General features: G+C 38.2%; 1 protein-coding gene and 1 pseudogene across 2 annotated transcripts in view; one reads left to right on the top strand and one right to left on the bottom strand.

The window, feature by feature from the left end:
• Positions 1-25,564, bottom strand: part of ANK3 (ankyrin 3) — a 679,472-nt gene that overhangs the window by 624,846 nt on the left and 29,062 nt on the right. The gene's annotated exons all lie outside the window — the stretch shown is intronic.
• Positions 7,295-7,886, top strand: LOC130853314 (60S ribosomal protein L9-like; annotated as a pseudogene).

Below are 25,564 nucleotides of genomic sequence, written 5' to 3'. Positions count from 1 at the left end.
CTTGTAAGGGGGAGAAAAAAAGTCAAGAACATAATTAGGCACTTTATAAAAGAGGAGACTAAAATGGCCATTAAACATATAAAAGTAGTTCAATCTCACTTGAAATCAAGGAAATGTCATAAATTAAACCACAAAGACATTCATTTCACAACCAAAAACTGACAAAAATTTAAAAACCTCACCATTTTAAACGGTGAAAGAATGTGGAGAAATCCCATCTCTCACATACACTTGGGTGATAAGATGGAGCAGAAAACTTAATAAGTACCAATACTTTGGAGAGCAATCTGGCACCATCTTGTAAAGGTAAAGTGTGTATACCCATTAAAATATCACATTGTGGACTTCCCTGGTGGTGCAGTGGTTAAGACTCTGTGCTCCCAATGCAGGGGGCCCAGGTTCGATCCCTGGTCAGGGAACTAGATCCCACATGCATGCTGCAACTAAGCGTTTGCATGCTGCAACTAAGGAGTCGGTGAGCTGCAACTAAAATCCAGTGCAAACAAACAAAAAATAATTAAATTTAAAACAAAACCACATTGTACACCTTAAATATTTACTATTTTGTTGCCAACCATACTTCAATAAAGTTTGAAAAAAATCTCATAATGGTTTTAAAACAGATGTATATACCCTCAGACTCAGCAATTCTACCTACTCGTAAGTTATACATCCTAGAAAAACTTGATCTCAAGTACCCAAGGAGAGATTTTTTTCAAGACCTTCATTTGCTGTGAATTATATTTTTACATAACAAATACCTGCGTGGTACCTGCCATATGCCAGGCACCAGTCTGTTTTTTGATAAATATTAATGCCTTTAATCCTCATTACAACTCCATGACTTAGGCGTTATTATTATCACCAGTTTACTTTTATTTTTTTTTTAATTTATTGGCTGTGTTGGGTCTCTGTTGCTGCGTGCGGGCTTTCTCTAGATGTGGCGAGTGGGGGCTATTCTGCGTTGCAGTGTGCTGGCTTCTCATATGTGGTGACAAGAGAATTCTCTTGTTGCAGAGCAGGGGCTCTAGGCGTGTGGGCTTCAGTAGTTGCGGTGCGTGGGCTCAGTAGTTGTGGAGCACGGGCTTAGCTGCTCCACAGCATGTGGGATCTTCCTGGAGCAGGGCTCAGACCCGTGTCCCCTGCATTGGCAGGCAGATTCTTAACCACTGCACCACCAGGGAAGTCCCCTCACCTGTTTACTTGTAATTTCATTTTTGGACCTCGTGTACACAACATTGGATTAATCAGCACCTTTTGTTCATGACACCACCCCCCTGTGGATCCATGCAGGACCCACTTTTACTTATTAGTGAATTTGCTAATTATGTTAACGATGTGACAAGTATTTGAACCAGAAAAGATTTCTGGAGTCCCTGCTTTTAGCCCCTACACTATGCTAACTCTCAGTTTCTAATGTAATTGGCAGAAAAAGAAAAACAAATGAAATGTTTATCGGAATTCCCTGGCGGTCGAGTGGTTAAGACTCCATGCTTCCATGGCAGGGGACTGGGTTCAATCCCTGGGTGGGGAACTAAGATCCCACATGCCATGTGGTGGGGCCAAAAAATAATAACAGTAATTGAAAGGAACGAAATTGGGTCATTTGTAGAGACATGGATGGACCTAGAGACTGTCATACAGAGTGAAGTAAGTCAGAAAGAGAAAAACATATTGTATATTAATGCATATATGTGGAATCTAGAAAAATGGTAAAGATGATCTTATTTGCAAAGCAGAAATAGAGAAACAGACATAGAGATCAAATGTATGGATACCAAGAGGGCAAGGAGCGGATAAGACAAATTGGGAGATTGGGATTGACATTTATACACTACTGATACTATGTATAAAACAGGTAACTAATGAAAACCTACTGTATAGGACAGGGAACTCTACTCAGTGCTCTGTGGTGACCTAAATGGGAAGGAATTCCAAAAAAGAGGGGATATATGTATACATATAGCTGATTCACTCTGCTGTACAGTAGAAACTAACACAACATTGTAAAGCAACTATACTCCAACGAAAATTAATTTAAAAAAAATGCTTATCAACAGAGAATAGATGCCTACATAAAAGTGTATGTATAAAATGAAATCACTTACAGCAGTTAAAAATGAATGAACTGGAGCCATGTATAACATATGAATAAATCTCAAAATCACGATGTTGAGCAAAAAAAGAGTGCAGAATTATATGTAGAACATGAAACTATTTACATGAAGTTTGAAACAATACTATATATTCTTTATAGATGCACACATACCATACTGGTATGAAAACATGCTTGAGGATAGCAAATGCCAACTTTAAGATACACTAATTCTGGGCATGCAAAGAGAAAGAAATCAGATTAAACTGGGGTAAATAGTAGGGATTAACAGAATTAACATAGTTTATTTTTAAAGAACTACCTGGAGGAAATGTGGCAAAAGGAAGAGTAAGATCTCATAAAGCTGACTGGTAGATTCACAGATGATCATTTTCATCTTCCCTACAAATTTATATGCTAGAAAAGCTTAAGAAAATACTTTTTAAAGGAAAATAGGTTAGTGTGATATACTAAACATTCACAACCCATCATAATAATTAAGGCAGGTACATTATACAGGCTTGCCCTAATGACGTGACTGTACAGGTTGGATATTCTTTTATAGAAACCACCTTTCCAAGGGAGATAGTCACTTCTCCAGTGCAAGATTTATAGTAACCTGCCTCTCAAAATATGTAAGAAATTAAAAAAAAAAAACTCAGATATTGGTATAAGGAAATCCCAAGTAGCTCTGAGTGTACCAATAATAATTACAGAAAACAATACAACTTATTGAGCACTTATTTATATGTCAGGCAATGTAGTTTTCTAAAACTACTTGACATTTTTTATGAAATATGAAGTAACTTTCTTCCAAACAACTTTTCAAAACAAGGAAGAAAGGAATGAGGATTTTATTGTAGTTTTGGTGCTGATGGGCTGTTGCCGAGGCGAGTTTTTAACCTGTCTGTTGGTTAAGCCCAGCGCTGATGCCCCCACCCCCACCAAACCCCTCGTGAAAATAACCAAAAGATAATTAATGCAGCCTGCCAGCCATGTATGACCTACCCCCCCCCCCTTTTTTTTTTTTTGCCACGTCACACAGCATGTGGGATCTTAGTTCCCGGATCAGGGATCAAACCTATGACCCTGCAGTGGAAGTGTGGCGTCTTAACCACTGGACCGCCACGGAAGTCCCAGACCTACCACTTTTTTGATTGGTTTAATAAGAGCCGCACACCCCAAAAGCCTCCAGAAGCCAGGGAGGAAAACATAAAAGTATAAAGCTTCTAGGTATACAGCAGCAGTACAGACTGTTAGTGACAGTGTTCTTAGCCCATGAAAAGGAAAGCAAATTCTATTTTTGCTTAAATAATTATGCTGGGCTGGGCTTCCTAGGTGTCGCAGTGGTTGAGAATCTGCCTGCCAATGCAGGGCACACGGGTTCGATCCCTGCTCCAGGAAGACCCCACATGCCACAGAGCAACTAAGCCCATGCACCACGACTACTGAGCCTACGCTTTAAAGCCCGGGAGCCACAACTATTGAGCCCATGTGCTGCAACTACTGAAACCCATGCGCCTAGAGCCCGTGCTCCGCAACAAGAGAAGCCACGGCAATGAGGAGCCTGCACACCACAACGAAGAGTAGCCCCCATTCACTGCAACTAAAAAGAAAGCCTGCCCATAGCAAAAAAGACCCAACACAGCGTATTAAATACATACATACATACATACATTTATTTAAAAATAAATAAATAAATAAATAATTATGCTGGGCTATCCCAGGTTGTTCATAGGGTCTTCCAGGCTAAATCTAGCCACAGGCCACTATTTTATTAGTCCTGGATTAAATCATACAGATTTACTTTACCATTCAGATAAACAGTATTAATAACTTCATTCAACAAATCGATTTGTTTAGATGTTTTTCCTTCTTTCTAGTGGGTGCAGAGTGTACTTATGGCATCTGCCCAAAGATCCTTCAGATCAAAGTTCTCCTACACTTTATGGAAGAGTCTCCCAATCTTTTCCATTTCTTGATACATACAGAAGAAAAATATTTACACTAGCACTCCTGATAAGAAAAGGCTGCCCACTGAGATAGGCAAACTGGCCTGTGAGCTCCTGCCAGTTCTGAGAGAATCCATTTATCTACACCCCATCCACTGTGCTATGGCACGCATTTGGAAGCTCTGCTCTGAGAGGTCTTATTCGAACACCTCACGGCAGCATATTACGATGGTTAAGAACAGAGACTGGGGGGTGAGGGGCAGTGGAGGGCGGGGGGAGCGTTACAGTCTGTGCTTAATCCTTGCTCTAGAGACTTCCCTGATGGTCCAGTGGTTAACACTCCACGCTCCCAATGCAGAGGGCCAGGGTTCCATCCCTGGCAGGGGAACCAGATCTCACATGCTGCAACTAAAGATCCCGCATGTCGCAAATAAATAAATAAATATTTTTTAAAATAAACAAAAATCCTTGCTCTACCACTCACTAGTGTGTGACCTTGGGCAAATTACTTAATCACATCATGCCTCCATTTCCCTATCAATAAAATGGAGAGGATAAAACCAGTATGAACTCTACAAGGTTATTATAAGAATTAAGTGAAAGGATCAATGTAAAATACTTAGAATTGTACCAGCCATTCAGGGAACATGCCACCTTTCACGTATTTAAATTACCAGCAGATCAAAAGCAAATTCTTAAAGAATGATCTGCCCTACAGAGGGGTGCCTCTGCTGTTCACAAAAGGTGAAATGAGGGAATTCCCTGGTGGTCCAGTGGTTAGGACTCTATGCTTCCATTGCAGGGGACACAGGTTCAATTCCTAGTCAGGGAACCAAGATCCTGCAAGTTGAAAAAAAAAAAAGGGTGAAATGAGATGACCATTTTCCTCAACCAAACTGTAGGTCAGGCTCTTGACCTTTCAACAGAAAATGTCAATTGTGTCTCTTGAATGTCTAACATAGATTGCTTTGCTAACCCACCAACATCTAACCCAGGACTGCATTTCAACCCCTAATCCTAGACCTTCATCTCGTATCCCCTTTTTCTCAAGAGCCTGGCTAAGGTTTTTGAAATATTTAACAATAAATAATTAAGGCAGTGGTTCTGAAATGTTTTCTGCCAAACCACACACATACACACACTCACATACCTGTACTACAGACTCACTCCCACCAGGAAAAGAGTTCACGCCTATCTTTTCAGCCTAATAAGATGCCGTATTAGGAATAGATAGCCTCAGCTCTAAGGAATATGCTGACAAGATTTCTATTCCTCATAATTAGCTAAATTCAAGCTCTCTTCAAGGAGACTGACCAATGTTATGTGAACGACATTATTTAAGATCCATATAAACAGTATTCGGAATTAAAACTCAATGTGTGGTGTTAGTTTTTTTAAGACTTCAATTTTTAGAGCTGTTTTAGGTTCACAGCAAAATTAAGGTACAGAGATTTCCATGTACTCCCTGCCCCCATTATCAAATCTCCTAATATTTATTACAAATGATGAATCTACATGCATATGTCATAATCGCCTAAGTCCATTGTTTACACTAGGGTTTACTCTGGTGGTGTAAATTCTGCAGTTTGAACAAATGTATAACGATAGGCATCTCTCACAGTATCACACAGTCTATTTTCATCACCCTAAAAATCCCGTGCTATGCTTATTCGTCCCTTGCCCCCTCCATCCCCACCTCGGCAACCACTGATCTTTTACTGTCTCCATAATACTGCCGTTTCCAGAATGTCATAAAGTTGGAATCATACAGTATGTAGCCTTTTCAGATTGGTTTATTTCACTTGGTAACATGCATTTAAAATTCCTTCATGTCTTCTGAGGGCTTGATAGCTCTTTTTTTTTTCCGCACTGAATAATATTTCACTGTCTGGATGTACCACAGTTTACTTATCCATGCACCTACTGAAGGACATCTTGGTTGCTTCCAAGTTTTGGCAAATTATGAATAAAACTGCTACAAATACCATGTGCAGGTTTTTTGTGCGGATATAAGCTTTCGACTCCTTTAGGTAAATACTTAGGACCACAACTGATGGATTATATGTTAATAGCATGTTCACTCCTGTAGGAAACACCAAACTGTCTTCCAAAATGAGAGTTCCTGTGACTCCACATCCCACCAGCATTTGGTGTTGTCAGCGTTCCAGACTTTGACCATTCTAATAGCTATGTAGTGGTATCTCACCATGGTTTTAATTTGCATTTCCCTGATGATATATGATGCGGAACATCCTTTCATATGCTCACTTGGCATCGACATACCTTTGGTGAGGTGTCTGTTAACATTAAGGGTTTCTGTTTTGTTCTGACTGACCACACATTATCTTGCACAAAGCATTCTGTGAAGACAAGGTCTATACACTGGCTAGTGCTGCTATGCAAGCAATACAGGCATAACTTTTCCTCTGCGGACCTCAGCAGTGCCGCTTCCTTTTGTTAGATGAGACTAATGTAGCCCAGGGTACTGCCCCTTCTTTCCTGGGCTTCCTAGAATGGGGGGTCTTCAAACTGGGGCTATATGTACTCCACAAGGTCCAGAATAATGAACCAGAAGGTGGATATTTTCATAAATCAATTTCCAGACTCCATTTCCTAAAATTGATCTAAGAACAATGTGAGATACTAGTTCTCCTCCTTTTTCCTCTTCCCCTTCTCTTCACCTTCATCTCCTCCCAGTTTACCGAAAACAAACAGGTTAAAAAACAAACACCTTTCCCATTCTGAATCTAAGAGTCACAGCCTCCAGATGTTATAATCACTGGGGTTCCAAACATAACAATGGTTCAAATTTTACTGCAGTAAGTTTGAGAAAGTGAATGACCTTGTCTGATTAGCAAATTCTCTTGCAATTCCTAGTTCTCTGCTTTGAACAAAACCAAGGAAGGGCATAACCCAATTGTCAGCTGGTCCTTAAAAGTAATTTCTCCCCCCGCCCACCCCGCCACACAGCTTGCGTGATCTTAGTTGCCCAACCAGAGAGTGAACCCGGGTCACAGCAGTGGAAGCGCTAACTCCTAACTACTGGACTGCCAGGGAATTCCCTAAAAGTAACTTCTGATAATAGATTGCTCTGTGATTTTGGGCATATGACATGGAAGCAGGTCAAAGAACTAAATTAAATTGTTATAATAAAACTCCTTTTTATTACCATTTATTATTCATGTGAGCTAGGTTTCTCAAGATTATAGTTATAAAAACAAAAATAGGGCTCTTTGCCACATCAACTATGAGAATAAAGACCATTCTCAGCAATCAGACCGACTGTCGACATCCCAGAAAACGCTGACATCACTTTGAAGGGACACACAGTTACTGTGAAGGGCCCCACAGTTACCGTGTAGGGCCCCAAAGGCACCCTGCAGAGGGACTTCAATCACATCAACGTAGAACTCAGCCTCCTTGGAAAGAAAAAGAGGCTCCAGGTTGACAAATGGTGGGGAAATAGAAAGGAACTGGCCCCTGTAGTCACGTTCAGAACATGATCAAGGTGTTATACTGGGCTTCCCTGACAAGATGAGGTCAGTGTAGGCTCACTTCCCCATTGACGTCGTGATTCAGGAGAATGGTCCTCTTTTGAAATTCGAAATTTTGAGGGTGAAAGATACATCTGCAGGGTTCAGATGAGGCCAGGCGATGCTCGTTCAGTATCTCAAGCCCAGAAAGATGAGTTGATTCTTGACGGAAACAACACTGAACTTGTATTGAATTCAGCTGCTTTGATTCAGCAAGCCACGACAGTTAAAAACAAAGATATTAGAATTTTTTTGGATGGTATTTATGTTTCTGAAAAAGGAACAGCTCAGCAGCCTGATGAGTAAGATCCAAGTGGTCCCACTACAGAAACAGCAAGATGCCAGATGATTCTCTGGATTCATGTGTGATATTTTAAAGATGCAATAAAAGCTCTTATGATGTGCTACTTTTTCATAAATTGATTATCCTATCCAACTATTTGGCCAGTAACCAGTTAAGTAAATTCTAGTGTGCTAAGAACAATAACAGAAGGGATAGGAGTTTTTTCTTGTTTTTAGTAAGACTTAATGGGAGAAGTGGCTTGAAAGAATATCAAGGGTATTTTAGGCAAGAGGAATAGGGGTACTGGTGACAGGCAACACTGTGTGGTTGTTCATTATTGGATAAAGAACTTTGGGAGATGTCCTGAAGGTATCTGTAATTTTGCAGAGGCATGAATTTGAATATTTGTGAGGCCAGTGCCTGATATAGTAACTTTGTGTGAAAAAGCAGCTAAGAAGTGATATAGCCTTAGTAAGAATCAGAAGATGGAGTTAATTTGTATTTACGATAAACATGGTTGCTGTGGTCCACGGTTCTTTCAGGTTCTTACCCTTCTTACCCAGGTCCAAGGTTCTTACCCTTCTTCAGCCACTTACTTCTATATCATAGTCCTTGTTATCTAAAAAAAAATGATAACCCTTCCATAATCTCTTTATTCATTAACTCAGGGTTGCCCCCAAACCTCTTCCTGCAGTCTTCCCCGCTCTCATTTGACAGAAATGTCAAACTTTTGATTTCTCTTACATACTATGTGTCTAGTCCATCAGAAAAATCCATGGGCTCTGGCTTCAAAGTAAGGTACGTTCAAGGACTAAGCAAGAGGAAATGAAATCAACCATTTGGAACACAAGCATCTTACTCTGATCTTGATTTAAATAAAGGAAAGTAATTTTTAAAAAATAGGAATGGAGTTAGTGAACTCTGTTTTATACTGGTAATAAGTAATATTCAAACAAGGAGACATGAAAAATTTCTCAACCATCTCTTTAAAAAATGCATTTCCAATAAAATTTTGCTTTTTAAAATCACAATGATTTTCAAATATTTTAATAGATTTGTGCTGACAATAAATTTTAGTGTGAATAATTAGTGTTAATATAATCCAATAAACATTTTCTTAGTGCTTAAAGCATTATAAACACAGAAAAATTTTAAGTAATTATTTTATTTTGGTTTATTTTCTTCTAGTTTTATTGAGATATAATTGAAATGTAGCACTGTATAAGTTTAAGGTGTACAGCATAATGATCTGACTTACATCCATCAGGAAATGATGACCACAGTAAGTTTAGTGAACATCCTTCATCTCATATAGATACAAAATTAAAGAAATAGAAAAAAAAATTTGTTCTTGTGATGATAACCCTTAGGATTTACTCTCTCAACAACTTTCATATATGACATATAGCGGTGTTAATTATATTTACCATGTTGTACCTTACATCCCTAGTACTTATTATAGCTAGAAGTTTGTACCTTTTGACCACCTTCATCCAATTCCCCCTCCCTCCACCCCCTACCTCTGGTAACCACAAATCTCTTTTTCTGTGAGTTGGTTAGTTGGTTGGTTTTTGAAGTATAATTGACCTACAACACTGTGTTAGTTCCTGTTATACAATACGGTGATTTGATGTTTCTATGCATTTCAAAATGATCACCACCATAAGTCTAGTTACCATATGGCACAAAGACATTACATAGTTATTCCCCACACTGTACATTTCATACCTGTGACTCATTTATTTTGCAACTGGAAGTATATACTTCTCAATCTTGCTCACTACTTTCTCTCCTTCCCCCAACCCCTTCCCCTCTGGCAACCATCTTTGTTCTCTGTATCTATGATTGTTTTCTGTTTAGTCATGTTTGTTCATTTGTTTTTTAGATTCCACATTTAAGTGAAATCAGACAGTATTTATCTTTCTTTGTCTGACTTATTTCACTTAGCATGAAACCCTCTAGGTCCATCCACGTTGTTGCAAATGGCAAGATTTCATTCTTTTTTATGGCTGAGTAATATTCCACTGAGAGTGTGTGTGTTTGTGCATGTGCACGTGTGTGTGTGTGTGTAAACAGATAGGTAGGTGATAGATAGATATGGATATAGATATATATTGATATAAATATATAAAGATATACACCACATCTTCTTTATCCATTCATCTATTGATGGGCACTCAGGTTTCTTCCATATCCTCGCTATTATAAATAATGCTGCAATGAACACAGGGGTGCATAAGCTCTTCTAACTACTGTTTTTGATTTCTTTGAATAAATAGCCAGGAGTGGAAGTGCTGAATCATATGGTAGTTGTATGTTTATTTTCCTAAGGAATTTCCACAGTTCTCCACAGTGCCCAATTTATATTCCCACCAACACAGTAAGTGAGTTCCCTTTTCTCCACATTCTCACCAACATTTGTTATTTGTTGTCTTTCTCATAACAGCCACCCTGGCAGGTATGAGGTGATAGCTCATTGTGGTTTTGATCTGCATTTCCTTGATGATTAGCAACGCTGAACGTCTTTTCATGTGTCTGTCGGTCATCTATATGTCTTCTTCAGAAAAATGTCTATCAGGTCCTCTCCCCACTTTTTAATCGTGTTTTTTTTTCCTGTGATGTTGAGTTCTATGAGTACTTTGTATATTTTGAATATTAATCCCTTACTGGATATATCTTTTGCAAATATGTTCTCTCATTCAACAGGCGGCCTTTTAGTTTTGTTGATAACTTCCTTTGCTCCACAAAGACTTTTTAGCTTGATGTAGTCCCAATTGTTTATTTTTGCTTTTGTTTCCCTTGCCTGAGGAGACATATCCAAAAAAATATTACTAAGGCTGATGTCAAAGAGCACACTGCCCGTGTTTTCTTCTAAAAGTTTTACGGCTTCAGGTCTTACATATAAGACTTTAATCCATTATTAATTTATTTTTGTACATGATGTGAAAGAGTGGTCCAGTTTGATTCTTTTACCTGTAGTTGTCCAGTTTTCCCAACACCATTTATAGAAGAGTCTGTCTTTCCTCCACTGTATATTTTTGCCTTCTTTGTCATTAATTGCCCACACAAAGGTGAGTTCATTTCTGGGCTCTCTATCCTGTTCCATTGATCTGTGTGTCTGTCCTTGTGCCAGTACCATTCTGTTTTTTGTTTGTTTTTAATGCTTTACTTTTATTTTATGGTTTTTTTTTTAACTCATTTATTTATTTATTTATTTATTGGCTGTGTTGGGTTTTCATTGCTGCACACAGGCTTTCTCTAGTTGTGGCAAGCGAGGCCTACTCTTCATTGTGGTGCATGGGCTCCTCAATGCAGTGGCTTCTCTCGTGGAGCACGGGCTCTAGATGCGCAGGCTTCAGTAGTTGTGGCACACAGGCTCAACAGTTGTGACTCACGGGCTCTAGAGTGCAGGCTCAATCACTGTGGTGCACAGGCTTAGTTGCTCCATGGCATGTGGGATCTTCCTGGAGCAGGGATCAAACCCATGTCCCCTGCATTGGCAGGCGGATTCTTAACGCACAGCACGACCTAGGAAGCCCCAGTACCATACTGTTTTGATGACTAGAACTGTGTAGTAAAAGTCTCTATTTCCCACAGTATTCTGACTCTCCTGAAAGTAAGCCCCACTGGCCTTCAAAGCCAAACATTCTCAGGGCTTGTCCTCCTACTGCAGGATCCCTGGGCTGGGGAGCTCCATGTGGAGCTCAGACCACTTGCTTCTTAGGGAGAATCTCTGCAATTACAATTATGGTCCTGTTTGTGGGTCACCCACTTGCGGGTATGAGTCTTGACTATACTGTGTCTCTGTACCTCCTCTACCCATCTCATTTTGGTTCCTTCTTTACATGTTTAATTGTAGAAGAACTTTTCTGCTAGTGTTCCAGTCTTTCTCATGAATAATTGCTCTGTAAATAGTTGAAATTTTGGTGTGACCATGAGAAGAGGCGAATTCAGGGTCTTCCTACTCCACCATCTTGGCCTCTCCCCTCTTAAATAATTATTTTAAATTTATATACATTTTTATTGCCAAGAAATATACTACAATAATCAATTAAAAAAAAACAATTTAGCAGAAAAGTGTATTTCATTACAATGTAATTCTGTGCAAGAAGGGGAAGGAAATACACATTTAAGTACAAAAAGGCATAATGTTAAATTTGGCTGTTAAGATCATATTTATAATTTCTAATGGATGACCAGAGGCCTTAAAATTGCTATGTCATTTCAATTTCATAAGCTACATTTAAAAGAATGATGTATTGGATAATTTTTAAGTGATGGTTATCATAAACAGGAAATCATATCATTTTTAACAGTTTACATTCATGGTAGAAATGTTAGATGTCAACTAAAAATGTGCAAAAAGGCAAATAGTTTTTCAAAACTCTTTTAGGGGATACAAAGACTACAGGCTTAGAAGTCCATATTAATGTTGTACTTAAATGCAGACACCATCCACAGCCTAGGTTTCTGTACAGTTCTCTCTCTTTTTCCCATACCCAATTCCCTCTGCCAGTCAGCCTTTGTTTTTTTGTTTTTATTGTTGTTTTTCTTTTTTTTTTACTGGACTAGGGTGTACAACTTTCTGATTTCTAAAGACAGACACATTTAAAGTGACTTGAAGTAAAGAAACTAAATCCAAATACAAAAGATCTACTGTAGATATCAGTGATATAAGTAATTCCCATATAGAGAAAATGCAATAATCTAAAGTAATAATCCTTAATTTTTCTGCTTAATATAGTAAGTTTTGAGATTTCTTATGAATTAATTTAAAGTGTTCACTTTAAGTTGTCTAATCGAAAGTGTCCAATATAAACTGCCCAATTAAAAAAAAAAACTAAAACTTAAATAGGAAAATAATATAAAACACATCTGATAATCACGGAAGTAAACTGGAAATGGAAATCGAAAAACACGCCTTGGTTAGAAAGATTCAACATCACAAAGATATCAGTTCCAAATTACTTTATTAATTTAAAAGACCCACAATAAAAATACAATTTTAAAAAACTCCTGGAATTAGGCAAGTCAATAGTGAAGTTCACTTGAAAGAGCAAAGATACAACAAAGCCAGGAAAGTCCCACAAAAGCAGATGAAGTTGAGGTGGCTAGCTATCACAGATATTAAAACATATTATAAAGTCTCTCATATTAAAACAGTCTGGCATTGACACATGACTAGGCAGAACAATCGAACAAAATATAAAATCCAGAATTACGTCCAATTATAAATGCAAATCTAGTATTTGATAAGACAGATTCTCATGGAGGGGAGAACATTTTAATAAATAGATAGAAAAAATATTAAAGTGAATCCATTCTTTATACTATACACTAAGATAAATTCCAAATGGATCAGAAATTTAAATGTAAAAAAAAAAAAAAAGAGGACTTCCTAGGTGGCACAGTGGTAAAGGGTCCGCCTGCCAATGCAGGGGACACGGGTTCGAGCCCTGCCCTGGGATTCCACATGCCACGGAGCAGCTGAGCCCATGCGCCACAACTATTGAGCCTGTGCTCTGGAGCCCGTGAGCCACAACTACTGAGCCCATGTGCCGCAACTATTGAAGCCCACGCGCCTAGGGCCCGTGCTCCACAACAAGAGAAGCCACTACAATGGGGAGCCTGTGCACCACAGTGAAGAGTAGCCCCCACTCGCAGCAACTAGAGAAAGCCCATGTGCAGCAATGAAGACCAATAAATAAATTAAATAAATAAATAAATAAAATTATAAAAAAAAAAGAAAAGAAACCATATAAATACTGGAAGAAAACTGAGTGAATTCCTCTATAGCCAAAGAAGGGAGAAAACTTTTCTAATTATGACCCAAACCCTAAAAGCAATGAGGGAAAGAGAGAAATTGGATTACTAAAAAGAAAAAGAAAACAACAACAACAAAAGGTAAGAAAAAAATCACCAGAAAAGTGAAATGACAAGACGGAAAAAGTATTTACCACTTTTAACACAAATGATAGGAATATCAGTTATACATACATATCTGCACATAAATATATCAATACATTTATATTATATATAAAATATATCTATAAATATATAATTTCATAAAAGTAGAGGGAAAGGACCAATAATGATATAAAAAATGGGCTAGAAAAATAAACAGCTGACTGAAAAAGAAGTGAAAAGTCTCTTAATCATATGAAAAATAAAACATTCAATATTACTCATAAGAGAAATTAAAATTAAAACTATGCAGACGTGATTCTTTTACCCAACAGATAGGTAAAAACAATGTTTGATGACATGTTCTGTAGGTGAGGCTGTGAGAAAGTGGTCATTCTCAAATGCTGGTGAAAATGCAAAATAATACAGCCTCTATGAAAGGGAAATAGACAATACTAATCAGCAAAATTACATATTTGTTTGTCCTTTGAACCATCAATACTGTTTTAGACATTTATTTCAATGACAAAGCAAAAATATGAAAAAATATATACGTTGGTCAAAAAAAAAAGAGAGGACAAGGAAATTCATGGCAGGACTATTTATAATAGAAAAAAATTTGTAATAATACAAATATTCATCAAGAGATAGCAAACTAAATAGAATTACAGTACATTTTCACAGTTCTCACAATGGAGTTCTCCATAGTTCTGAAGTCTAAAGTGATCTCAGGGATATCTTGTTAACTCAAAAAGCAAGATAGTGGAAGTATGTACAGTATGTTACTATTTATCTAAAAAAACAGGCTGCAAATATATATATGTGTGTGTATGTGTATATATATATATATATATATATATACATAGAATGACATTATATTGAAAACAATGAAAAAGCTTAAACCCGTAAACTTAAAAATTTAATTAAAGGGGAAGGCAAGGAATAGAGTAGAAAAAAAGAGAATTTACATAATTATAAAATTAAATTAAATTTTAATGTAGGAAATCCTAAAAACGAAAAATAAAACGAAACGAACTTAAACGTGTGGCCAGCTGGAGGCCTAACTCTACAGAGACTATGCCAAGTGATTTTAAAACAAGTAATTTGTATATTCCATGTGAGAAACACACACACAAAGATACAAAGAACTTAGCAATAAAACATACTTTATAGGAATCATATTGTTGTGTTAGTAGCATTGACATTATTATTTTGAGACTGTTGAGAATACACTGTGGAATAAATCAAAAGAATAATTATTAGATACTCTAGTCCTATCATTCCTGGGGCCTAGAAAACTGATTTTTGGTGAGTGAAAAAAGAGATACAGATGTAAGACAGAAGGAGACAAGTGAATTACCCTGCTATTTTGAAAATTTCCTGTATGAATTATACCAAAAGATGAGCAAATAGGGGATGTAAGGATATTTCTCTTTATAGAAGTATTTCTGCTAATAAAACAAAATCAATTGTGCATTTAGAAAAGAAGAATGCATTCTAGAATCAGAATAGCACCATTTTGCACTTCCTAAAAATTAGGGGAGCTGTGCATTTTTCCTCAATAGACAATCAAGCACTCATTATTTTGCCTCCACATGGAAGAACATACCACACAACCTATGAAGAAATTCTACCAAGAAAAAAAAAAAAGAGAGAGATCTGAATATGACAGAGCTTCTAAATCCAACTAACAATTTAATAAAATTGGTATAAAATAAAATTCAGTGATACCACCGAATGCCATGAAATCAGGGGATGCAATCAACAAACGAGTGAGTTGGCTTCTTTAACAAGTAAATTGAAACAAACAGAAGAGAAAACAAGATTAAAAGAAATTCAAGAGACACATCAACCAATCACAATGTGTGGATCTTTTTAGGATCTGACTCAAAAAAACAATTTTAAAACACTATGGTATTAAGAGACAATCTGAATGTCCTGATTATTTGATAATATTTAAGGAATTATTCTGTGTGTGACTGAAGTTTTAGCTGTTATTTAAGATTTAGATACTGTAGTTAGGTAAGAACTTTTTTTATGGAAGCATAGTTGATTTACAATTTGTATTAGTTTCATGTGTACAGCAAAGTGATTCAGCTATATTTTTTCACATTATTTTCCATTATAGGTTATTACAAAATACTGAACATGGTTCCCTGTGCTAGATAGTAAATCCCTGTTATTTATCTATTTTATGTGTGGTAGTTTGTACCTGTTAATCCCATACTCTTAATTTAATCTCCCCCCCCGCCCCCGTTTTGGTAACCATAAATTTGTTATTCTCTGTGAGTCTGTTTCTGTTTTGTAAATAAGCTCATTTGTATCATTTTTTTGAAGATTCCACATATAAGTGTTATCATGTGATATTTGTCTTTCTCTGACTTACTTCACTCAGTATGATAATCTCTAGGTCCATCCAAGTTGCTGCAATTGGCAGTGTTTCACTCTTTTTTATTTTTTTAATTCTTATCTCTCAGAGATACAAGGGAAATAATATAGGGCGGAAAAGTTATGATGCCTTAATGTGCTTCACAAGAAACAGGTGGAGTATAGGTAAAACCAGCTTAGCCACGTGTCTGTACTTGTTAAGGTTGGGTGATAGGTAAACAGGGGTTCATTCTACCATTCTGCCTAATTTTATATGTTTAAAATTTTTCCACAATAAAAAACTAACCAAAGCTTTTGGTTTCTACCTCCAAACAGCAAATTTATTTTTGATGAACTATTTCTAGTCATGAGCCCTTCTTCAAAACTAAGATGCTACAGAATCTTTTTTAAGCATATACTTTTATTATGAAATGTTTCAAAAACACCAAATAGAAATAACAGAACCAACAGCTATGTATCTACCACCTACTATGAAATGCAAAATATCAAAAATATTGTTTCCCCAATTGCATTTCCCCTGCTGTCCATTTGTCCCTACCCTCTCCGAAGGTAACCACGATTGTGAATTCAGTGATGAATAGTCCCACATATGGTAACTAGTCTTCAAAGAGAGCTCTCCAATGAACGACACCTCTAGATGTTCATTCCCTCGTGTAGACCCTTGAATTGGGGTTAGCCCTAACACTCGCTTTTGATCAGTGGAATGTGGTGAAACTGATACTGTGTGACTTCTTCAGGGACAGGTCCTAAGAAGCCTTGAAACTTCCACCTGGGTTTCTTAGAACTCTGCCTCTTAGGTCCCTCCTTTTCGGAGCCCAGCTGCTGACCTGTGCAAAGTCCAGACCTCATGGGGAGGTCATATGCAGACAGAGCTCTCAGCTGAAAGCCAGCACCAACATCCACAACCAGCCACGCAAGCCAGGTGTCTTGGAAATCTAGTGCAGCTGAGCCTTGATGACTCCAGCCCACGCCCAGCCGCTGTCTGCATAAGAAATCCCAAGAGAGAGGAACCAAGTCTACCAACAGAACCACAAGAGATAAGAAAAAAATGATGCTTTAAACCACTACGTTTGCAAATGATTTTTTACGCAACCACTAGTCTTATACCTTTACTACCTATTAATAAAATAAAATACTTTAATGGAGCAAATATTCATAGTAAAAATGCCTACTATACTTATGGATACTTTCCTACCACTGCACATAAAGTCATAAAGACGAGACACCAGACCAGGGGTCTGCAAATACCAATGCACGCACCAAATCTGCCTGGCCCAGGACAGCCCAGCAAGCTAAGAATAATATTATGTTCTTAAGTGACTGAAAAAAAAACAAAAAGAAGACTATTTCACAACACATGAAAATTATTTGAAATTCAAATTTCAGTGTCCGTAATAAAACTTTATGGGAACACAGGCACACTCATTCATTTCTGTATTATCTAGGTGCATTGTCTTTGGCTGTTTTTAAGATGCAATAGTAGAGTTGGGTAGTTGTGACAAAGACCCTATGGGCAGCAAAGCCTAAATAGTTACTATCTGGACCTTTGCAGGAAAAGTTTGCCAACACTGGCCGTAAGCTCACCAAATGCATCTTATGGAGCAGAGAATCCATTAAAGTAGCTGAGAAAAAAAACATTCATACCCTGAAACGGACCTGCAGGAACAGGGCAGAGACTAGCCTTTAAAATCGCATCAAGCAAAATCTAGTAAGAAAAACACAAACAATTACCACCAGATATATTCATCAACAGATTAAAAGAAGGATTGGGGAAGAGGAGAATACAGTTTCAAGACCATCTGAACTCCCTACTCACAGGAAGATAATAGTTAGAACAGGTCTTAAAGAGTATGTTAGCTACGGCTTCCTTGCAGAGTAAAACAACTTCACGTTGAATTGGGGAGGTAAGAGCAGTGGGGGGTGGGGCAGGGAGGTAAGAGCAGTGGGGGGGGGGGCAGGGGCGGGGCAGAGGTACACTGGAAATCCATTACATGCAGAAAACACTTCAAACGTGCCTTCTAAGTTCTACAAAATGACAACATGCATAAAGTACCCTGGGGCTGAATAATAAAAAGCCCTGAAGTGCCAATAATTTTCCAAACATTTATATCCATTATCTCCATATAATTGTAAGAGAGACATTATCTTTAATATCTGATTGTTCCTTCACTATTAAAGGTTGACATTATTCACATGAGCTCCTGTGAGGTTCAAGCAAAACTCAAAGACACCTTTGGTTTTGGAATTTAATCTGTAGACTACTGGATCCCAAGGAAATGAAGGATATTGTAAAAGTTTTAAATAATAATCATGGTAAAAGCTGGAATACCATTCACCCCGTTTTACTGACGATTAGCAGAGTTAAGTACAGTTGATGCTTGAGTAATACTAGGGCTAAGGGCGCCAATTCTCCCCACAGTTGAAAATCCAGGTATAATTCAGAGTCGGCCCTCCACATACGCAGCTCTTCTGTATCCGAGGTTCTGCATCCTTGGGTTCAATCAACCAGGGATGCAGCACTGTAGTATTTACTATTGAAAATAATTTGTATATAAGTGGACCTGTGCAAACCCATGTTGTTCAAGGGTCAACCATACTTGCTCAAAGTCATAGAACTAACACATGGCAGAGCCTGACTTTGACCCCAGAGTCTGATTTCAGGGCCCCTGCTCTCAACCCCTACACCTTCCTGCTTTTCCAAAAAGTTAATAGTGAATGCCCAAATACGCATAAGCCGAATGATATGGAGGTGGAATCAAAACAGAAAATGTGCTGTGAAGCCTCTAAGAAGTTTTAAAGTCATGACAGGTAAATATCAAGTACAGTATTTTTATCACTTTATTTCACATCAGTATTAGTTTTGCTTCTTTTTTTACACTATCTCAATTTAATATGAGTTGAAATAGAAAACCTCAGTTCTAGAATGTGTGTTAATCAACGCTGATTGACTACTCAGCCTGCACGATGAACAGCAATCAACACACACCTAAATTCTGAACGAAGTGCAGTGAAATCACACAAAAAACACGTTGCCAAAACACAGAGCTTCCAGAGTGAAAGGCCTTTATCCTGAAACTCAGAAGAAACGATAACCTCAGAAAAAACGATAACCTCAGAAAAAGCAAGAGATTATGGTGAGCTGAGAGAGATCTAAAGAATTTTAATAACACTGTCCTCCTGACCTTTTCCAACAAAGAAACTCCACAAAAAGGAAATACAAAGGTCCTTCGGTGAAATGAGTATGGAATGAAAGAAGGAAACTAGATGCATCAGACAGTGACTGTTCCACTCAGATTTCAAATTCATCTTAATTTGGGAGGTGGGACAGCAGGTAGTCGTGCACGCTTCCCCACAAAATAGGAGAGTGCAAAGAACACCAACGCATCCCCTGGGCAAGCAGCCCTGTACAAGCACATCAGTCACAGGGCAGAGCTGTCACCAGTGCTGGCAAGGAGCCTGATGATGGCCAGGGATCTCTTAGTACCCTCCCAGTTCTTTTTTCTACTAGAGGTCCCTATATTCGGACTCTGCAAATGTGGGAACGCTGCTTTACTCTCCCTCATATTTCAGAGTGTAGTATGGCTATATGGATGTAACTGGCTTAATAAAACTTTACGTGTTCGTGGATAATCAGTGCATTTTTTCCTAGGACTCGTTTGTTCCCAAGATTGCCACAACTACTGCCATTGTGTCTGGGGGACAAACTGTTCACATTTACTAGATTTAATTAACAACATCAAGTCAAACACCTTGTAGAACACACAATAAATACTTAGCGCACAATAAATTCAGGTCTGTAAACTAACTTGTAATTTGTACTTTATACTCACTGAAATACTTTGAACATACTTCCACTCTATGTTTGAAACCAAAGAAAATAAAAACTGTTGTGATACTGGTGAGACAAACGAAGGCAATATTTATAGTAATATATTTTTTTTAAGGCCGCACCATGTGGCCTGCAGGACCTTAGTTCCTCTACCAGGGATCGAACCCGTGCTCTCTGCATTGGGAGCACAGAGTCCTAACCACTGAACTACCTGGGAAGTCCAGCAATAAATATTCTTGAGTGTGAATGTATGTGTTCATATACACACACTAGTATATGTTTCATAGCTAATAATAATAATATATAAATATGTTCATATATGTATTTCTTCACAATAAGTTCCAGGAGTTCACAACTAATATTTAATACAATGCCATTTTTGCCAAAATAAAAAACACCCTGACGTTCTAGTCATAATTACTATTATGAATAATTTGGATCATGTAAAATCAAATTTCAGAGTACAGAGGTTTTAATACAAAATTATTAGCAAGTTACGTTAAATTATTTCACCTTTAAAATCTGAATCCTCAAAAGTCAATACGAAATCCTACATTTAAAAGAGGATATGTTAACCATTCACCTTAAAACCCAGGTCTTCACATTTCAGTTGACTTAAGAGACTGCTTACCCAAGTTAATACCACACAGTATAAGGCAGGTATGCAAAATTAAAAGCTCAACTCTAAACTTGCTAAACTGACTTAAGTCTAAAATCATGGGGTCAGGACTTCCCTGGCGGTCCAGTGGTTAAGACTCTGCACTCCCACTACAAGGGGCACGGGTTAAATCCCTGGCTGGGGAACTAAGATCCCGCATGCCACACAGCGTGGCCAAAAACTTTTTAAAAAATAAAAATAATAATTTTTTTAAATAAAATAAAACAAAACAAAATAAAGGAGTAAAAATGCTATAATGATTACTAGAATGTGATAGAACCACAGGCACCCTGACTTGGGCCAGCCCAGAAGGTTTTCCTGAAACAAAGCACAATTCTAATAAACTTAGACATGATTATCTAATTGAAAATGCCAATTTAAAAATATTCAAATAGATGACAGAATAATTTCTGTGCACATTATAAGTATTTTCAAAACCCTAGGAGGGACTTCCTAGGTGGCGCAGTGGGTAAGAATCCGCCTGCCAATGCAGGGGACTCGGGTTCAATCCCTGCTCCAGGAAGATTCCACATGCCATGGAGCAACTAAGCCCGTGTGCCACAACTGCTGAGCCTGCGCTCTAGAGCCCGTGAGCCACAACTATTGAGCCCGTGTGCCACAACTACTGAAGCCTGCATGCCTAGAGCCTGTGCTCTGCAACAAGAGAAGCCACCACGATGAGGAGCCCAAGCACCACAACGTAGAGTAGACCTTGCTCAGCGCAACTAGAGAAAGCCCATGGGCAGTGACAGACCCAACGCAGCCAATAAATTAATTAATAAAAAAGTTAAATTAAATTTTTTAAAAAACCCTAGGAATTTGTATGTTTCGCTATTGGTATTTTCTTTACCAGTCATAAACTCCATCCCAAAAGTTTTATCATATTTAGCTACAACTTTGCCAAGATACCCAAGCCTTGGCCATGTCCAGAAATCCAATAACCTACAGCCTAGTTTCCATCTACCTTAGAAGTTCCTTTGCTGCTACTATACCTGACAATCCAGCCTATCTACACAGAAACCCCCTCTTTACATCAAAACAAAACAGTGGATTGTAATTCAATACATTCCATGTCTTCAGAATGCCAGAGGTACAACACTTGAGGTGGGAAAAACAAAACAGATGGGAAGGGGTGGCCAAAACAGAACCTCACAAAAGAGACTGCGTTTGAGATAAGCTCTGAAGAATGCGTAGAATTTCAAAAGCTAGAGATGGGACAAGAGCTGGACTTTGAAGACAGAGACAATGGCATGCGCTGTCACCACTGGGCAGGTACGCCATCTTTCCTGGTGGGAGCACAATTCTAAGGACAGCAAGCACGGATTTAGGACTTCCTGGGTCTCAGACACTATTCTTTACCATTCTTTTTTAATTGAAATACAGTTGATTTACAATGTTGTGTTAATTTCTGCTGCACAGCAAAGTGATTCAGTTACACATATGTATACATTCTTTTTCATATATGCTTCTCCATTATGGTTTATCATAGGATATTGAATATAGTTCCCTGTGCTATACAGTAGGACCTTGTTGTTTAGCAGACGCTATTCTTAATGTTTTCTGTGCATCTGCTCAATTAATCCTCACAATGACACTGTGGGACAAATTATCTGCATTTTACAGATGAGGAAGCTACAGCATAGAGACATGAGTAATTTGCTCACAATCACATAGTTACTAAGAGATAACCCTGGCGGGAGAGAGGCAGCTGAGTGAAGGAGTAGTGAAAAAGAGGAAAAAGCAAGAGCACATCACCCCTCCAGGAAAGCCTATGGTTCGTTTAGTTATGGTCACTTCTGAGTTATAGGATTCCTTTTACTTTCCCTATACTCTCTGTCCTTTCCACATTTCCACAATGAATATATGTAAATAATCAAAAAATGTAAAACATCAGCACTACTGAGTCTTACCTGCAGCATAAATGCTCAGCTCCCATGGAGTCCACACCTTATACATATTGAACATTATATTATACGCCTCCTTTCCCCTTTGTTCCATTAGTTCTGGGTGGTGAAGAGCAGTGCCAAATAATTTAAGAACACGCAAGTTTTAAAAAGAAAAGGGGGAAGGGAAGCTTCTAAGGTCTATCTTTTTTTTCTTGTCTGGGGAGGTAGGAATATGTGTTGTATACATGGAAGAAGAATGTGGCATCTGGGGCTTCCCTGGTGGCACAGTGGCTAAGAATCCCCCTGCCAGTGCAGGGGACACAAGTTTGAGCCCTCATCTGGGAAGATCCCACATGCTGCAGAGCAACCAAGCCTGTGCACCACCACTACTGAGCCTGTGCTCTAGAGCCTGTGAGCCACAACTACTGAGCCCATGTGCCTACAGCTCATGCTCCTCAACAAGAGAAGCCAACACAATGAGAACCCCATGCACTACAATGAAGAGTAGCCCCCGCTCACCACCGCCTGCACACAGCAACAAAGACCCAATGCAGCCAAAAAAAAAAAAAAAAAAAAAAAAAAAGACTGGCATCCAAGGGAGAGAAAAAATGAGGACCTTTGGGTGAGTTAATCTAAAACTAAATCCTAACAAAATTATTTTTAAAATTCAGTCCCTATGCATAACAGAATGTCTAAATTGTAACTACCATTTACTAAATAATTTTTGTGTGCATGTGTGGCACTCCATTGCAATAGAGGCTTCTTATTTGTAATGAACAATACACAGCTGCATTTTATGAGCAAATTTAACAGGTGAGTAGTTTCCCCGAAGTCAGTAAAACAGAAGGAAAGGAGCTTATAAATACAGAATCCCTTAGGGAGAAAATGACTCCCTTTTCAATATTCTCTGAATCCTTCTTATTACATCAAGGAGAAACTTAGTTGAGTTTGGAGACTTTAACACTTCAACCAGTGCTAATCTTACCTTAAAGTAAAGAGAAAGCAGTTCTTGGATCAAAGCCTCAAGCAAGCTTCAGCATCTACCTAGAATTTTGTAACACTTTTATTTTCATCATGATTTTTATGCTTATTTTCTATTTCAGAAAAACCATAATGATCTTCCATTTGGACTTTTTGGGATATAGCAAAAAATCATGAGCTCTGGGATCAGAGCCAGGCTGCCTGGGTTGAGCTCTGCCTGTTAATATCTCTGTGACCTTTATCCATTGCTCTAATCTCTCTAATCTTCAATTCTCTCATCCATAAAATGGGATCAGTAATTATACCTATCTCACAGCAATGTTGTAAAAATCGGATGAGTTAATACAACTAATGATCTTAAAACCACAGCTGGCACGTAGAAGACTCTCATTAAATGTTTTATCATTCCAAAAAAAAAAGTGGAGGGGGGGGAAATGTAACAAATTTCAATGAATTATTTTTTAAAATCACCCTTGTCAATGGAAGTCAATAATTTAAATATATAGATAATAATTTTCTTTTCTTGGGAAAAACACACAACAGGAAAAGCTATATTCAAGGAGTCTAAGAGAGGCCAGGAAAACAACATACAAGACAATCACTTGGGGGACTCTGTATCAAAATTAAAATTGTTCGTTAGCAAAGTATCAACAGTAACCCAAAGATAAAAACAAGGAACCCAAATTCTGTTCAGAGAGGCAGGATGAAGCTGTACAAGATAACCACAGCCCTGGGACCCTTACCAAATGGCTCCAAATGAGATGCTTATTTTCACCTCCTAGTACACCTAATCTAGGCAAAGGACAGTCAGATTCACACCTCAGTCTTGGAGCTGGGTCACATGACCAGAATAAAATACTTTCAAACATTTAAACCATTCCCTAAGATCCGTCTGTCAATAATGAGGTACATTCAGCTGCTAAGAGTGAAGATTTCATTCACAGGTAACATACACTCTATGGAAGAGAGTCAATTTCATACTTAACCAGTCAGGGAGCACTCTTCAAACTAAGTCTTATATGATAATTCCTCATCTGACAAAGTGGTCATGCTAAGAACAGACTCACCAAAAGTAATTGCGGTAGCTTGGTTTCTCTGTTCAGTTTCATTCTCAGCCTTAATGTCTTAAGTCAGTTTGTTATGGACCACAGCCACGGCCCCAGCCACAGACAGATCCCACCAGACTCCTATGCCCATGAAACTTGTATCAGAGAGCTAATTTACTTTCAATATCATCTGTTACTTGTATCAGGAACTGCTCTAAAACTTCTCAAGAATGATTAAAGAAAAAGCATTTACTGTCTGAATGTTCTGATTTAATTCAAATCTCTATTAAGTCTCCAATAAATGCCAACTATTCTGCTGACTATTACCTTCATGATTTTTGCCATAGCCATGTACCACTTATTTCAAATTTTTAAAATATTTTTCTACTTTGCAAGAGTTCCAACATGTGAAACAATCATCAAAAACAATGTGGGGATTTCCAGTTAATGGTCCTACATGAAAAGAGCTTAAAGATCATCACTCTGGCGCTCACAACAAGAAAAAGGGTGGAAAAAATATCAATCACTCTTCTTAGATCCATCAGAGAATTGAGGTTACAAAGCAGGTCAACACCCCCAAAACTGGAGAAACAGGCAAATACAGAGATTCACAGCTTACTGGGAACAGAAGCCGACTCTGGAGGCAGTACCCTTAGAAATAAAATGACTGACAATAGCTGGAGGCTCAGTGTGAACAGGCACCAGAGTTTAAAACTTCAAGGGTCCCAGTCTTAAAAGGGCTCCCACACTTTCATTAGTTTCACCTCCAGGAGCCCCACCAGATTTTCAGGGTAAACTGAAGAAAAATCCCCTCGTGTTTCTGGCAGGGAGAGGGGGAAAGTAGTCATTTGGAAATACACCCAAAGCTCTCTGTTGTGCTTGACAAAAGTCTGCCCTCAAGGAAAACTAATTTGCCAGAGCCTAACTGACTTAGGTTTTACCAGAGTCTAATCTACATGAGGGAAAGGAAATATCTAACTCCAGCATACCCTAGACTTTCAGCGTCACC

This window comes from Hippopotamus amphibius, chromosome 5 (assembly GCF_030028045.1).
Source record: "Hippopotamus amphibius kiboko isolate mHipAmp2 chromosome 5, mHipAmp2.hap2, whole genome shotgun sequence".
Taxonomy (NCBI): domain Eukaryota; kingdom Metazoa; phylum Chordata; class Mammalia; order Artiodactyla; family Hippopotamidae; genus Hippopotamus; species Hippopotamus amphibius.
The sequence above is the reverse complement of the archived record's forward strand: the minus strand, read 5'-3'. Positions and strand labels throughout refer to the sequence as shown.